Below are 16,036 nucleotides of genomic sequence, written 5' to 3'. Positions count from 1 at the left end.
GGTTAGGTATGTGATTATCACTGCCAATTAATAAGAAAATTAGTTTTAGCACTGGTTTTAAAAAATAATCGGCACTAATAATAACTTATTAATGTTGATTCATACTAAAAATCGGCACTGATACTATCAGTGTTGGTTTTTAATTCAAATCGGCACTGATGAGATGATCGGATCCGAAATTTTCATTGAATCGGTTTCTAGCTAACCTCATGTCCGCTCACGGCACGACTCTCTCCACATTATCTCCCCCACACATTCTCTCCCTCACCTCCTCTCTCCACCTTATCTCTTCCCCATCATCGTCCTCCTCCTCCCCAACTAGCCTCTCTCTCACACTCATCCCCTCACTAGTCTCCTCCTCCCAGCCTCCCCCACCGGCCAACAACTCCGCCCCTTGCGAGATCCACGGCGGGATCCGACCATGAATCTTGCTCTAGTCGGAGATCCATACACCAATAGCGGTGGGGAGCAAGAGGCGGCAGGAGACGCTGAGTGGATGGATGAGGCAGGGGCCGCCTCGACACCGTCGTATCCATCACTATCACCCATCATGCAGCAGAGCGGCGGTCTCCACCCTGTCCGCTCGTTATGTCCCTATGAAGGGCATCTTGTCGCAGCCCCGTGTGTCACACTCGTTGTGGCCCACCTTTTTGTGGCGGCTGCAGCCTTCGTGCCCCACGGTTTCTGTGGCGGCGGCGGCCTTCGTGCCCCGCGTTTTCTTTATGCAAGGCGGAGCAAGGGTCCGCCGGCAAGCATCCTTGGTGAGCCGAGGCACCGGATCCGCGGCAGCAGCATCCTTGGTGAGTGGAGGCCTAGGATTCATGACGGTGGTGTCCTCGGCAAGCAAAGGTCCAGGATCAGCAGCGGCGAGGGCCCAACGGTGACGATGAGCTCCGTCATGTGAGGCAAGCAATGGGCTCGGCTCAATGCATCGAGATGGCTCGTCGGCCTGGTCTTTTTCCTTTTTTTTTCTAGAAAACCTCATCAGTGTCGGTTGTTAAGCCGGCACTGATAGTCTCCGACTATTAGTGCCCTTTATAGAGTGTCGGTTCAAAAACCGGCACTGATAAGGTTTTAGAACCGGTACTATTAACCTACTTTGGTGTAGTGACGGTTAATTTTAGTTAGTTAGGAATCGCTTTTACTAACCACTATGGAAGATCGCTCATAAAGTTGGTTGGTTATAGGGTGCGTTTGGCAGTAAAAATGTTTGGATTTTTTGGCCAGAATCAACATAATTCATGCTAAACGGTGTTTTTATGATACAAGAAATCTGATTATTAATGATGATAGGTTATCATCATGGTACAATGATATTTATGTCATAGAATAATAATAGTGTCATATTTTTCGTGTCACATGCTTCATCACAGAATCTACGTCATGGAATGTACTTTGTGACTAAGTCCACAAAATCGTCATGAATCTGCGTCACACATTTTATGACGATTATACTTATGTCATAGAAGAGAGACTATTCAGCGATATTTTATTTGTCATATAATGTAAGATTAATGTCATTATTGGATTGTGGTTTGTCACTAAAATTCTCACAGCCACTGCTTGTCTATGACAAAAAATAGAAATCATTATGTAAAGCATGATCGTCATGTAGTTCTCTCTATATCGTCACGCATCCCATGAGAACATTAGCAATATAGAAATACATTAGAGAATAATCTAAATATTTGGACCGTCTTATTACATTAAGTCACATAATATTTCATAAAAATATACACAACACATGTCATTTTGTCTCCAGCATATGTGAAAAATATAATCATGTCTACATCACAGACTTTAAAAGATACCTTTTACCATGTTCTACTAAAAATATGATTAATCTAAACCATGCATTCATCAAAGACTTCAAAAGCTATCTTGTACCATGTACTACAAGAAAGACGATTAACTTGAGCCTATATTTGATGATTAGCTCATGAGGCGCATAAGAATCTCATCAGTTCTCTGTTGCTTGCATACGAGAAGTGTCATCTAGTCTTCATGCTTTTTTGATTGACTCATTTGCTTCATCAACTTGATTTGATAATGACAACTTGACCTAGGTTGGTGAAATAGTTTGGACAAATGTTCTGCACAAATATATTATAAGTGGTTAGTGAGTATCATGCAAGAATTATGTTGTTAACTAAATATGCTGGCAGATCCTAAAAAACAACTACATCACACCAACAATTTTTGTATCTGAAGCTACAATGGTTTCTCCTCTATTCTTAAATTCGCATGTGGCAATTAATGTATACAACCTCCTATTAGTAATCCTGAAACCATTTGAATTGAATGCTAGATTGCAGGACCAAGAGCAGAAATTGCCCATCAAAACAGAAGAGGAAAGGCACCACCTCCACGCTATCATAACCATCAAGAGCAATAGCTAACTTCTCCATACTCTTCTCTATGAGATAACACATATTAACATCCTGAGAGCGGGACTCAATAATGACAATAATATATAATCAAGAACTAATGTAAAATAGAAATACCTCAGTATTAGCCAGCCAAACATCCGAAAGTATGACAAACACATCATTATGGCCTTTTTTCTATTGATGTTAATCTTAGCTGTTTGATATCAATGGAAGCAAAGATTATTAGTACAAATATTTTTTGACAAGACCTAAGTACTCAACATTTGTGATGGAGTTATTGAACTTATTGTTTCTTCAGCTAGTACTACACCACCCCCAAAGAAATCAAGACACATAAGCAATTAACAACTTTGCTGATGAGCCCATCATGGACCAGGACTTTAGTAGATGTATTACAAAGCTACTCATAAAGTGCCCTATTGCCTGTACAGTAGCATTAACAAATATAGGCATGTGACAACCTGTAATAGGAAATTAGGATAAGAGAAGAAGAAAATGGTCATATTAATTAGTTCTTGAGGAAAATGAGCCAACCAAATTGAAGAAAACACCACCTTCACTTCAAAACGTATAAAATTCAATAACTTTTCAGTCATGTAACACATGCATTGCAATTTGTTGTAGCTTAACCAAACATATAAATATTGATTTCGTATATCATAAACAGAGTATTGACAAAATGCAAGGGAGGCAGAGGCAAAAAATTCACCGTATAGTAAGTTCTTGCATATAGTTGAAGATGTCCCTTTCTAGTCTCTGAAAAAAAAATACATATATCCTGAAATATGAAGATGTAACTTGTAAGCAAAAATGCAAATCGACACACTTGGTGTTTTGTAAATCTATATTTGCCAACACTACAACAAATTGTGGTATCAAATTTAAGAGCTTTAAGTCTAATTTGTTTCAGTGCATAGATAATTTGTCTAAATTATTATAATCTTATGTAGAAGATATGTATTGATTGGCTGTAAAGGAGGAATTTAAAATTAACAAATACCTCTAGAACCATGAAGAGCTCAAGGGCAACAACATATGGTTTTCATTCTGACATGCAATTCTCACTGATTACTTGTTCTTCACAATATACCCAATAGGTGGTTTATCCTCCTGAAGTCAAATGGAAGTTTATTACCTGCAATGACCCTTTTTTAGAAATAGCAAAGCTTCATAGTATCGTGTATGTATATAAAGTGTATAAACATCAGAGGGGTTGGGTGAAGACCACGTAGTGAAAATTACCAGTATCTTGACAACTCATAAATTGGCTGCAGTGATAACAGCATTCCCCACACCATTTTGCTCTTTTGCATAATCTCCAAATCCACCAAGGAGGGATCATATTGTGAATTTTTTATATTTTTATTCTTCAATATTTATAAAAGTACATATTCATTTTAAAATATTATACATCTAGCTCATCGTCGCCCATTGAAAAAGCAACTACATGGACGCCACATTTTTTTTAAAAAAAAATGTCACCCTTTCAAAAGGCAACGTCTTAAAAAAAATAAAAAAAAACTATGTCTCATTGCTCTTTAAATTCAAAACACTATCGAAATTATCATAAAAAAAATCTAAAAAAAGGTATGTTGTACATGATGCCATAATCTATCTCTCTAAAAAATTCAACTCAAAACAATACTTTTACAATGAGAAAAAAGACAAATTTTATTGTACACAATATGACAGACGGTGTATAATGAAATTTATCCTTTTATTTCTTATTGTACAAATTATATTTTTGTCTGAGTTAAATTTCGAGCTAGATTATAGTATTCTCTAGTACATATATTTTTCAGAATTTTTCATAACTATTTCGATAGTATTTTAAATTTTGAGACCAATAGAACGCAATATATATTTTTTAAAGGTGTCCATCGTTGGTTAGATGATAGCAAGGTGTCACACATCCAACAGGCGATGACAGTCGAGATGTGCAACATTTTAAAATTGGCATGCACTTTTGTAAATATTGAAAAGTAAAATTAAACATAAAAACGATAATCAACTCATGGGCCGGTTTTCAGTAGGTGCGGGCCGGTGCCCGTCCTGGACCAGGCCCACGGCCTACTTGGAGTTCTGAAGCTATTTGTGTGGGTGATGCAACTTGGTATGGGCTTCCCAAGGTCACATCTCATGGGCCTTAACGGTCGGAGTGTACCTTGTCCAGTCCATTAAGCTCAGTATAGGCCCATATGGTTCGAGAATTTGTCACCTCGTCCGATCTGTAAAGGGCGATGCTATATTTTAGATGACCGAAAATATCATGTTTTTCAGTCGACCAACCACAACCGCATACTCTGCATCGGACGTATATCAGTCCGTGCGAATTGTGCTTCTTCAACTTAGCTATCTCCGACAGTATCTCTACCATCGGATTCGTGCCTATCACTACAGTCACATTAACTTCTCTATTTTGGAGTTCCTCCACCCAGGTATTAGCCCATCTGGTGATCCTTCATCGCTCGTGGCTGGCAGCGCCCCACTACCTTATTGCTCTGCCTTTGCGCCCGCCTCCTCCGACCAACCTCCCTCCCTCGTAAGCTCTTCTAAGTCCAACGATGAAGAAACCTCTCCTCCTCTAATCCTCGCTAGCAGCCATCATTCTCCATCGCTTGAGATATTTATCTAGTTTTCATGTTTGTAAAACACTTGATTGCTTTAAAAATTTGAAAAAAAAATCAGGATTATTAAGATGTGAAACTGAAAACCTATAACTGCATTGAGATGAAATGAAATGTAAGCCGGTAGCCTAATAATACGACACAACTAGGAAATGAATTTTCATAGCTGGAATAGGCTGCAGGAGTCACAAACATTGATGACATCGCAGCTTTTCGATAAAAAATCTATAGCTGCATTCCTTTTCGAAAAAAATCTATAGCTGCATTGAGATGAAATGGAATGAAATGTCAGCTGGTATAGTCTAATGCTACTGCAGAACTAAGAAATGAAATCTCAGAGCTGGATCGAATAGTCTTCAGGAGTCAGAACACATTGATGCCGTCGCTGCGGGCCAAGGATGATCCCCGTCCAGGCGAGGGTGAGCCTCACAGCAGCGTCCTGCCCTGCATCCAATCCAAGTAGCCAAGCCAGTAAACTCGTCAGGTCACATCCACTGGTCATGACAACGCCATGAACCCCGGCGTTACTCCTGGTGTTAAAGCTCAGCCTGCCACAGCAATGGCCGCCGCTGCTGTTACTATTAAGCATTCAGTAGCGGCATCAGCCTACGCGAGCGAGCGTGTGTCATGGCTGGAGCGTGACACTGCACACAGTAATTTCTTCTTCCCTTTCAGTGCCACTGGTTGATGCTGTGCTTAGTTATGACCTTGTCGATGGAGTGAAATGACGATGGGATCGATTAGCTCCCGAGAAAGATCATTGGTAAATTGTTTCTTTAAACGATGTTGGTAAATTATCAGTCCAGGGTTAAATATCAAAATATCTGCTGGACTCTCGAGCTCGAACCATGTAATGTCTTCAACATATGATGCTACTTTCGGAACTACTGTGACTCGAATCGTTCAGGCATCTTTGCACCCCCGCGTCCTCTTTGAGAGACTCTCAGGGGGCGACACCACCTCTGTGACCTAGACCCCTCCGTCGTGCCTCATGGAGTTGCCACCGCCAAACAGTGTCCTCTCGGTCTCGTTTCCCCATCTCTCATCCCTCCTCCCTCTTTCCTCTTTCCGATCAGAGTGCCACTGGCTGGATCCGACCGCTGCGCCTTGTTTCTTGCTCCTTTCGATTGGATCTGTCGAGCTAGGGCTCCTCCCAGCCAAATCCATCAGGCCGGTGCTCCGAGGCCCACGGTGTTGCTACTGGTCGACACCAATGGTGTCCTTTTCGTCCCGACGCATCGGTGTGCGGCGGTGCAACCGGGGGCATCGCATTGGCAGCCGGTTTTGCTTGGCGCCAGCGTGTTTCGCGTGTGGGATGCTTCTTCGGCTCGTCATCAATGGGTTCCACACTACAAGTCGTCGGGTGGCTCGCTGCCTTGCTCTTGGTACTCGCTGGTTTCTTTGGCTAGGAGACCGCGCCCACTCCCTTCCCCTATGCTCTCGTCAGGGAGATCGGGAACCTGTTGCTGTTTGCTGGGCTGGTGCTGCAGCACCGCTAGGGCTAGCTCCATCGTCGCATGGGTGGAGCTAGTGCTATGGGCCACGGCCGTTGCGCTTGTCAGTTTAGGCTCCGCCATGTTGCTGTTGCTCCAGTTGCTTGTGCTGGAGCTGGTGCTGCAGCTAGCCGCCTCTATATTCGCCTCCTTGCCTCATCACGTTGCCTTTGCTCCTCTCCTTCGTCGGATCTGTCTTCCCCTAGATCTGGCCCACGAGGAGCGTGGCGGCTTGGGGCTCGTCGTTGGCGTTGTAGCCTAGGGGCTTTTCGAGGCGACAGGCTCTCGTGATGGCATCAGCCGTGGCGGATGCAGCATGTCTTCAGTGTAGGTGCTTTGGGGTGGGGAGTCATGAGCGAAAGCTCAGGCCAACTGACAATGTCGATGATGCCTGCGAGTGTTATTTCCTCCCTGGAGACGATATCGTAGCGTCTCTCTTGCCCTTGGGCCATCTCTGGGTGAAAATCTTGCCTCGGTTTTTGGTCACGCGACATCGGCATTTGACGTTGCTACCTTCCTAAAGGTGTCATCTCTGAAAGCCTTCCTACACTCGTTGGCGGCACCTGGTTCTTCTGTTCAGGGTGTATCACATCGTTGGTGCCTTTGGCTTCTTCTGTAGGTTAGCCCAAATCATGTGGCGTTCCCAATTTCAGTTATTGCTTGATGCGCACTTCTCCGAAGCAACGCGTCTGCTGATTATCTAGGGGTTTGGTTCGGCGTGGAAACAGGGCTCTGCCAACCAAGCTGTTGCTGGCGTGGATGCAGGGATTCGTCGACTTGTTGCTTAGATTGTCGGTTTGGTGCGTGAGTTGAGTTAGGTTAGGCTTGGCTGTTTATTGGTTGCACCATGTGTTGTGGGCGTCGTTGTGTTATTTGGGGTTATTTTCGCCGGCTTCTTCTGGAGGTTCACCTCTACGTCATTGCTTCACGATAGCTCTGCATTCAGTTTGACGCTTCACGATTGAGTTTTGGTCCAATGCATACTCCTCTGAAGTGAGGTGTTGCCGACTTGTGTATCAGAGAGGTGCGACGTGAGAGCATAGTTCCGCCGACCGAGTTGTGATGGTGTTAGTTGTTTGGTTTGGTTAGCACACGAGTTGAGTTAGGTTGGTCTTGTTTGTTGTTGGGTTTATGCTTTTGGTGTGAGCGTCGTTTATGGAGTTGTGGTTGTATTGTCGTCTCATGGTTGTTTACTTGTTTTTCTTTTTAGACCATGCAATTGCGAGGTTTTCGAACCCGATTTTCCTTATAAATTAGATCATTTCTCTTGTATAAAAAATTCAGCAATACTGTTAGCATCCCTTCCAAAAAAAAAAAAAATATGCCGCTACTTTCAAAAGCAGAAATTCAGAACTCGACAAGACAAGAAGTTGGGCTTCGGAGAAGTTACTTAGATCAAGCCGGGCTTAAGAACTACTCCTACAGCAAACCACAGACAAGTGTTTCTTTTTTCTTTTTATTCTAGGGAAGAACAGACAAGTGTTTCTTTTTTCTTTTTATTCTAGGGAAGAACTGACAAGTGTTGAATTTGTGTCTACAGCTGGGCGCATCAAATTGTCGCAGAGACGGGGGTAGTTGAGGTGGTGAAGATGCACTCACTCGTCAGCATTGAATCGGCACTTGGCGCAGGGGTACTATCACTACAGTCGGCAGAAGTTGCGGCACTCCTCCTGCCAAGCTCATAACCCAGACCCAGGCCGGAGCTGAGCAGAATCTTTGGACACATTTTGCAAGCCAAACTTAAAGACTTGTGTCCCCCCCCCCCCCCTCCCATGGCCCTCGTCCTCTGCTTTTCATCTCCAAGCATGCAACACCAACACATAGTACATAGGGCGTGTTTAGATCTCTTGCCGCCACTTACTGGCTGAGCAAAAAATAGAACGTTTGGTTGTTTCACTCGCTGTCTCGTTGCCTATGCTATACAGGATTGGAAGCTGCTATATCTCAGTCAGTTGAAAAAAAAACTATATTCAGTCGATGCAGGTAGACCGTCGGATTTCTATCGGACGGTCATGGTGCTTTCTTCTTCCTCCAGATCAACATCCTGCGCATTCTCTCTCGTGCTTAACTCAACGACCTTAACTCGTCGACTCTGAGATTGTTGGATTTCAGTCGAGTGTACAGGGGAAATCCGTACAGGATTTACTTCGCCCGTCCGAACGAACCGAAACCGCTCTCCGACGTGTTGGTGTTGTCACTGGCTATCTCGATGCCTACGCTATACAGGATTTACTTGGCCCGTCCGAACGAACCGACAAGACTAATCTTGCCGAGCGAGACGAGATATACAGGCAAGCAGGACAAGCCAATCAAACATGACCATAGGCTCACCTGACTACCTGAGTCGTGGTCAAGGCACCTCATCATTTCGCGCTCAGATGCCCTGTCACTCGTGTAAAAATATCCAGTACTGCAAGAGTCAAGTTTGTCCAGAGAGGGAGCAGCTTGGCAGTAGAAAATTCAATTGGCATAGGCATAGTAATGGAGAGAGAGAGAGAGAGAGAGAGAGAGAGAGAGAGAGAGAGAGAGAGAGAGAGAGAGAGAGAGAGAGAGAGAGAGAGAGAGAGAGAGAGGGGTGCGAAACTCGAGTCATTGCCAGCGACTCGGCCGGTTTTACGGTGTGAGTGACTTGTGCTGTTAGTGTATTCAGTATGTATATGCAGGAGTGGACATGGTATGCGGTTTTAATTTCACAGCATGAAAGGTGTGACAAATTCTCAGAGTTAGAGGCCACCTGGTCAGTAAGCACAGCTAAACCATGAACAAAGCATGGGATGTACAGCCACCACAAAGTCGAGTTGAGAACTCAGACAGAACTGAATCCATACTACTAGTCGTCAGTCGGTTTTCCTCACCACTATGCATCAAAATTGCTTGTTCATTGTCCAAAGCAGCTACAGCAATGCAACAGGGAAGTACATAGCTGCAATATTTCTGTGTTTTTCTTGGACGACCTGTCGATGAACGTATACACAGGTCAGTGTTCCTGTCAGTGAAAAGTGAGAACATGCAAAGAGTCGGATCGGCCCCTTTGAGTTGAGGTCGTCGTTGCAAGGAGCTTCTGCTGGGTTGGCTGTCGGCTTGTCGGGATGCTCATCGTTCGCACGCTCGCAAGCGAATAAATCCTGCACACCTCGCAGTGATGAGCACTGCTCACGCAGGCCCGACGGCTAAAAAGGTAGTATAACTACTGCTCCCACGACACGGATCATGCATCATCCATCATCCGGAGAAGATCGCTCGATTGGGTTGCCGTCTGAAAAGCTGCAGCGCGAAGGGTGGTGATCGCCTGGTTTGCCCCTGATCGGCAGCACAACAACATGATCAGGCGAGGAGGGACATGCTTTCCTTTCAGGAATGAAACCTTGGTCTGGTTTGATCTGCAGATACCTTACTGGTAGCTTGGTCCATGAGCTGAACGCACGATTGCTGCATGTCCATGTGCCGGCATAACACCATGATTAACATGCCTGCTGATGGGTGATCACCGTGGAATGCGTCACACGGCGTCGCAGCCACAGGGACCCGTCGTACTTGCCGTGATTATATTGGAGTGCTCTTTTCTTCGGCAGCCGATGAAAATTCGTGACAAAAACAGTTCGTCCGCAGCAATATTTTCTAGTAACCACCGGGAAATTGTCACCCAAGTAGCATCTATCGGTCATGGACCTCGAAGGAGCATTGTTGGGGCCTGCTGCCAGTAGGAAGATGAAAATGCTCTGCACTGCAGGATTGCAGCAGCAGACAGCGTGCTCGCAAAGACCTGCACACGGACTCGGTCGTAGCGAAAGTTGTTAACGGTTGACTGATTTGATGATTGCACCAAGTGCCTGAGTTAACAATAGCTTAACCCTGAACTGGACACGCGCTTGAGTGTGCCTTAGGCTCGATCATCATGATTCTGGATGGGCCTGGGCGCCTGGCTATGGCACAGCATAGCGTAGCAGAGCACCGGCCATCCGTGACTTCTGTGTGCAGCGCAGATGACCCTGCTTGGATATGGATATGAATGAGATGAGTGCAGCGTGCAAATGCAAATGCAAATGCAAAGACTGAACAACATCTTTGGCAGCTCGTGAGGTGTGATGATGAGGTTGGAGCCAAGAAGCAGCCCTTCAACAGCATCTGCTCTTCGCCGCAGCAGCAAAAGAGGCACCACCCTAAAGCAAAACAGCCACTGCCACATACTCCTACTCAGTAGCTGGCGGACGGGACGTCCCCAGGCGGTGGTCAGGCCTCGGCCACCGGCACCATAGCCCATAGGCCATAGCTTCGTTGTCACTGATGACCACCAAGCATGCATTCACCCACGGTTCGTGAGGTCATCCCGGAAAGTCCCTCTAGGCACGGTGGGGCCTCAACTCCGACCGACCGGCGACCACTCGCCGCCGTGAACGCGTGGTGACAGGTCCGGCTCATCGTGAGTGCATAAACAAGACGAGTTCACTTCGTGATGACTGGTCGCACGGGCACGCCACGAGCGTGCGGGAAGGCTAGAGGGGCTCTCCTTTGCGACTCGGCCCCTTCTCATGCCCGGCCGCGCGCGCCGGCGTCAACTGGGCGATGGGATCCAAAGAAAAGTCTACAGCTCGCGCGAGTGGACGACTGTGGAGGTGGAGCTCTGCTTGGGCGCGATCCCCAGAGGAGGGGGCGCGCAGACCCCCAGAGGATGCGATTCGATTCCACCCGACAGGAACAGAACGGCATCGATTGCGGGGGCAGGAGCGAGGACGGTCAAGGTCAACACACATCGACAGGCCGCAGGGGAGCGGAATGATGAGATGAGCTGAGGACTATTGAAATACCTTATACTCTAATAGAATGTAATCTCTATAATCTCTCTCTTACTTCTCATGTATCGAGAATATTTTCTATCTCTAATGAGTTGGCCAGCATACAACTTCAGATTAGTTCCTGTTTGTTTGCCCCTCTATCGTGGATTCTGTAAACAAATAGCTAGATTATAGAAGTGAATTCTGCAAATATATGTTTGGATTATGACACAATCCATAATCCATTGAAGATAAATTTCTACAATCTACGATCCAGAATACAGGAGAGAAACAAACAGAGCCTAGGTAATATATAGATTTTGAAAATCGTTTAAACTGGACTATTAGAGATAGACTCTTGTATGTGTTGTTTACTAATCAATATATATACGCGACCTCTCTACGGAGAGGTAGGACGCTTCTGATTTTTTTCTTTATGGTAATTAGAGCTAGCCTCCACACAAACGATCGATAATCATATCTCATCTATGTCGATGGCTTCCTCCTCCACCATCACCTCCTTCAACTCCCTAAATCATCCCATCTCAGAGAAGCTAACTCGGGAAAACTACCTCTCGTGGAAGCTCAAATTTTGCCGACGGTAAGAGGTGCGTAGCTTCTAGGGTATCTTGATGGTACTCTGAGCACACCGCCGGAGTTCATCCAGATCGAGAAGGAGAAGGACAAGCCCAAAGAAGTTGCGACAAATCTTGCCTATGCAACATGGCTTGCACAGGGTCAGCAGGTTATGAGTTACCTGTTGTCCTCCTTGTCCAAGGAGGTGCTCGCTCAAGTGGTGACGATGTCAATCGCTGCCGAAGTCTGGAGAGTGATCCAACAGATGTTCTCCTCTCAATCGCGAGCAAGAATCATTCATCTACGTGAAAAAATTGACAAGCACGTGAAAGGGGGAGATGTCATGTGCGGCATACTTCTCCAAGATGAAGGCATACGCCGATGAGATTGCTGCTGCCGCGAAGCAGCTTGAAGATGACGACATTATCTCCTACATCCTCACTGGTCTTGACTCGGATTTCAATCTGTGCCCACTAAGCTAGAAGGTGACTAATTAGTTGGCCAGGCCGTACCCATATAGGCCTCGTGGTTATGCGGATAAAACTTGGTTACATGCCTAAGAACCGGTCCTTAGAACCCCACACAGATACAAACACAAACATGCCATAGGTTCCACCTCAAACCATCCATTCTGTTGGGGACAACCTATACCATGTTGCTAAAAAAGAATTACCATCTCCCAACATTGTTGCATAGTTCATTAATCCATATTAAGATTTCCCAACCAAGACTGCGCTAGCATAAACTACCTATTTTAATAACATGATGAACAACTGCGACAAGGAAATATTGATTCAAAAGTAGTAAACCCTAACATAGGATTCATGTTTAGACAAGCATGCATTTTGAAGGTTAAAAACTACACCTACAAATTCTAAAATAGGATAAATATGCTCAAGGACACTTGCCTTCGACAGGGTGCTGCTCAACGTCCTCAAAAGCTTGGTCTTCGAGATTGCCGAACTGCTCAGTTCCTAATCGACAGACCAGAAAAGACACACAACACGAAAACCTAAGAACAGTACACCAAATAGTACTTAAACTAGATAAAAAAACCTACACGTCGCTACGAATATTTGGGCGCAAAAATCGCCTAAATCGGAGCTACGAGCAAAAAGTATTGAGCTTTTGAAGTTATAGGGGCTATTCTGCAAATTTTACTTGAATTTCAGAGAATTACCGAATTGTTTTTATACTGAAAAGTTGAATTATGATGCAATAAAGGAATTGCCGAAATATTTTCTATTGGAAAAGTTGGTGGAATAAGTCTATGAGTCCCGTGGACCACGACCTTACGGCCGGTCCACGGTCCATGGTGGACCAAGGCTCCAAGGGGTATGGCTGGCCTAATCTGGGCCATCCAATTCGAATCCAACAGTGGAGAGCTGAGGGAGGTGTTTGGCCAGCCAGCTACAGAGAGGAGGAGGCGGCAGGAGCTCGGTGGCGGCGGCGCTCTTGCCGGAGAAGGCCGAAGACCACGTCGCCGGGCACGGGAAGCTACAGCGAGTGGAGGAGGAGATAGAAGGGGAAATGGGGAGTTCGTTTTGGGCACAAACCGACGACGGCGCTGCTCGGGAGATGATTGGCGGCGGGGTAGACGGCGGCGACTATCAAAGCACGGCGAGGAGTTGATTCCGACGGCGGAGAGGGAGAACCGAGGGTCGGTGAAGCCCCCGCGTGTCCTTGTGGTGCCGACGGCGGACTTGGACACGACAGGGAGTGCTCGATTGTGGCGGACGGCGCTCGACGGAGCTCGGCGACGGCAATGGCGCTGAGAGGCGGCGACAGTGGAAAACTGAGGGGAAAAAGAGGGAGTGAGGGGGTAGCTGGGGTGCGGAACCTTGCCGAGAGAGTGTTTGGCAGCTTATATAGGCGCAGGGTGAAGCGGAGCGGTCGGCAATTGGAGAAAACGGCCGGCGGTGATGGTGGCCTTTAAGGTGTCGGTTAGCGCTTTGATTCGGCATTTAGATACAGGGGATTCAAGAGGGAAACAGTGGGGAAGCTTGACGGGGGGGGGGGGGGGGTTAATGCTCTGATTCCAGTCGTTACGGGGAGAAGAACGAGTGCGAGGAGGTGCCGGATTGCGGTGAGCTGGCGGAAGGGGATCGGGCCGGTCGCGAGGAAGAAGAGGCAGAGCTGGCTCAGTCTGGGCGGCTGGCGGCTCAGTTGCGGGCCCGCTTGGCAGCGAAACAAGGAAGGAAGGGGAGTGGCTCGGCTAAGGCAGCAGGCCAGCTTGGCCGGGCGCGGCCCATCGCGGAAAGGAGGTCGGAGAAGGAGAGGGGGAGGGAGGAGAGTTGGGCCGGGGAGAAGAAAACGGTTCGGAAAGAGCTTTCCAATTGAAAATTCTTTTTCTTTTGAGTTAGAACTAAATTTCAAAAGGAGTTTGAACGGGCGCCTTCTAGTGATATTTTTGTAAACTTTTTTCACACAATAAAACCTTAATGCATCTATAACGGCATGAGTGCATCAAACATTATCCTAGGGCAATTTAAATTTAGAAATTAATTTTCCTATTGAACAAAATTGCAACCACCTATTTAATTTCTAGCAAAATTTTAAATTATTGCAAAAATTGGAATTTGGGGTGTTACACAGATATTGCCTTTGCTGTAAATAAGGCATGCCCGTTTTTACATGCACCTACTACTGTGCATTGGTATGCAGTTAAAAGAATTTTGAGATACCTTAGGGATACTTTGAATTTCGGTTTAAAAATTAATAGGTCCAACTCTGTATTGGTAAGTGGTTTTTCAGATGCAGCCTAAGCCAGGTGTCCAGATGACAGAAGATCAACATGAGGACTTGCAGTATTTTGGGGAAGTAATTTAATCTCATGGAGTGCCAGAAAATAGCCTACAGATTCTATATCCAGTACTGAGGCTAAGTATAAAGCTCTAGCTAATGCAACTGCTGAAATAATCTGGGTTTAGTCAATTCTTAATGAGATTGGTATATCACAACCAAAAATGGCTTGTCTCTGGTTTGATAATGTTGAAGCTACTTATATGTTTGCTAATCCAATTTTTTATGTAAGTACTAAATATATTGTAATAGACTATCATTTTGTACAAGAGCGTGTTGCACATAAGCTATTGGAGATACGGTTCATTGCCTCTGGAAATCAATTAGTATATGGTTTTACCAAGCCGTTGCCAGTAAAGCAGATTCAGAAATTTCGGTACAATCTCAACGTTGGAGAGTTGTGATTGAGGGGGAGTATTGAAATACATTATACTCTAGATAGAATGTAATCTCTGTAATCTCTTTCTTCCGTCTCATGTACCAGAATATTTTCTATCTCTAATGAATCGGCCGGCATACAACTCTAGATTAGGTAATGTATAGATTTTGGTGATTGTTTAAACTGGACTGTTAGGGTGTGTTTGGTTGGGAAGTAAAAGTGGGATGAGATAGGATTATCTCTGTTTTTAGATGAGATGATCCTATTTTTTGTTTGGTTGAATGGATAACATGAGCCTCTTTTCTATTTGATTGAAGGGATGAGGATGGATTAGGATGAGAATCATCAACTAATTATATCTTTTAATTTTAAACAATAATTATTAATAATACACTAATCAACATGTACTAACACGTATTTATGTTACTCTTACCATAGTCATTACTAATTAATAGTAAAATATGCTAACTAATCCTAACCATACTCTAATTAGCTCATTAATTATCACTAATTAGCACTTAACCCTTACAAATTTTAATCTCATAGTAATATATACTAATAAGTAATACAAATTTACTAATATCACTAATCATTTTACTAATACCTATGATTAGTAAATATGGATGACTTCATCTCACTGATTTGGAGGAATAATTTCATTCAACATATTGAGAAAATATTTCTTAAAAGGTATGATCTCATCCCTGCCTCTAAACCAAACACCCAAAAAATAAAAATCGCCTACTCCCATTTTATCCTATCCTCTGAATCAAATACATCGTTAGAGATAGACTCTTGTACGTGTTATTTACTAATATACGCGGCCTCTCTAAGAAGAGGTAGGAGGCTTCTGCTTATTTCTTTAAGGTCCACTCCCCAACAGGGGAAGCTCAGCTCCTCACAGCCTGCAGGTTCATGTGGCCCACTCCCGTCTCACTCAAATCGCGCGCATAAATACACATCCAAGAGCTAGCTGATCAGCTCGACAACACCCACC

This window comes from Phragmites australis, chromosome 22, assembly GCF_958298935.1.
Source record: "Phragmites australis chromosome 22, lpPhrAust1.1, whole genome shotgun sequence".
Lineage (NCBI taxonomy): Eukaryota > Viridiplantae > Streptophyta > Magnoliopsida > Poales > Poaceae > Phragmites > Phragmites australis.
This window is presented reverse-complemented; position numbering follows the sequence as displayed.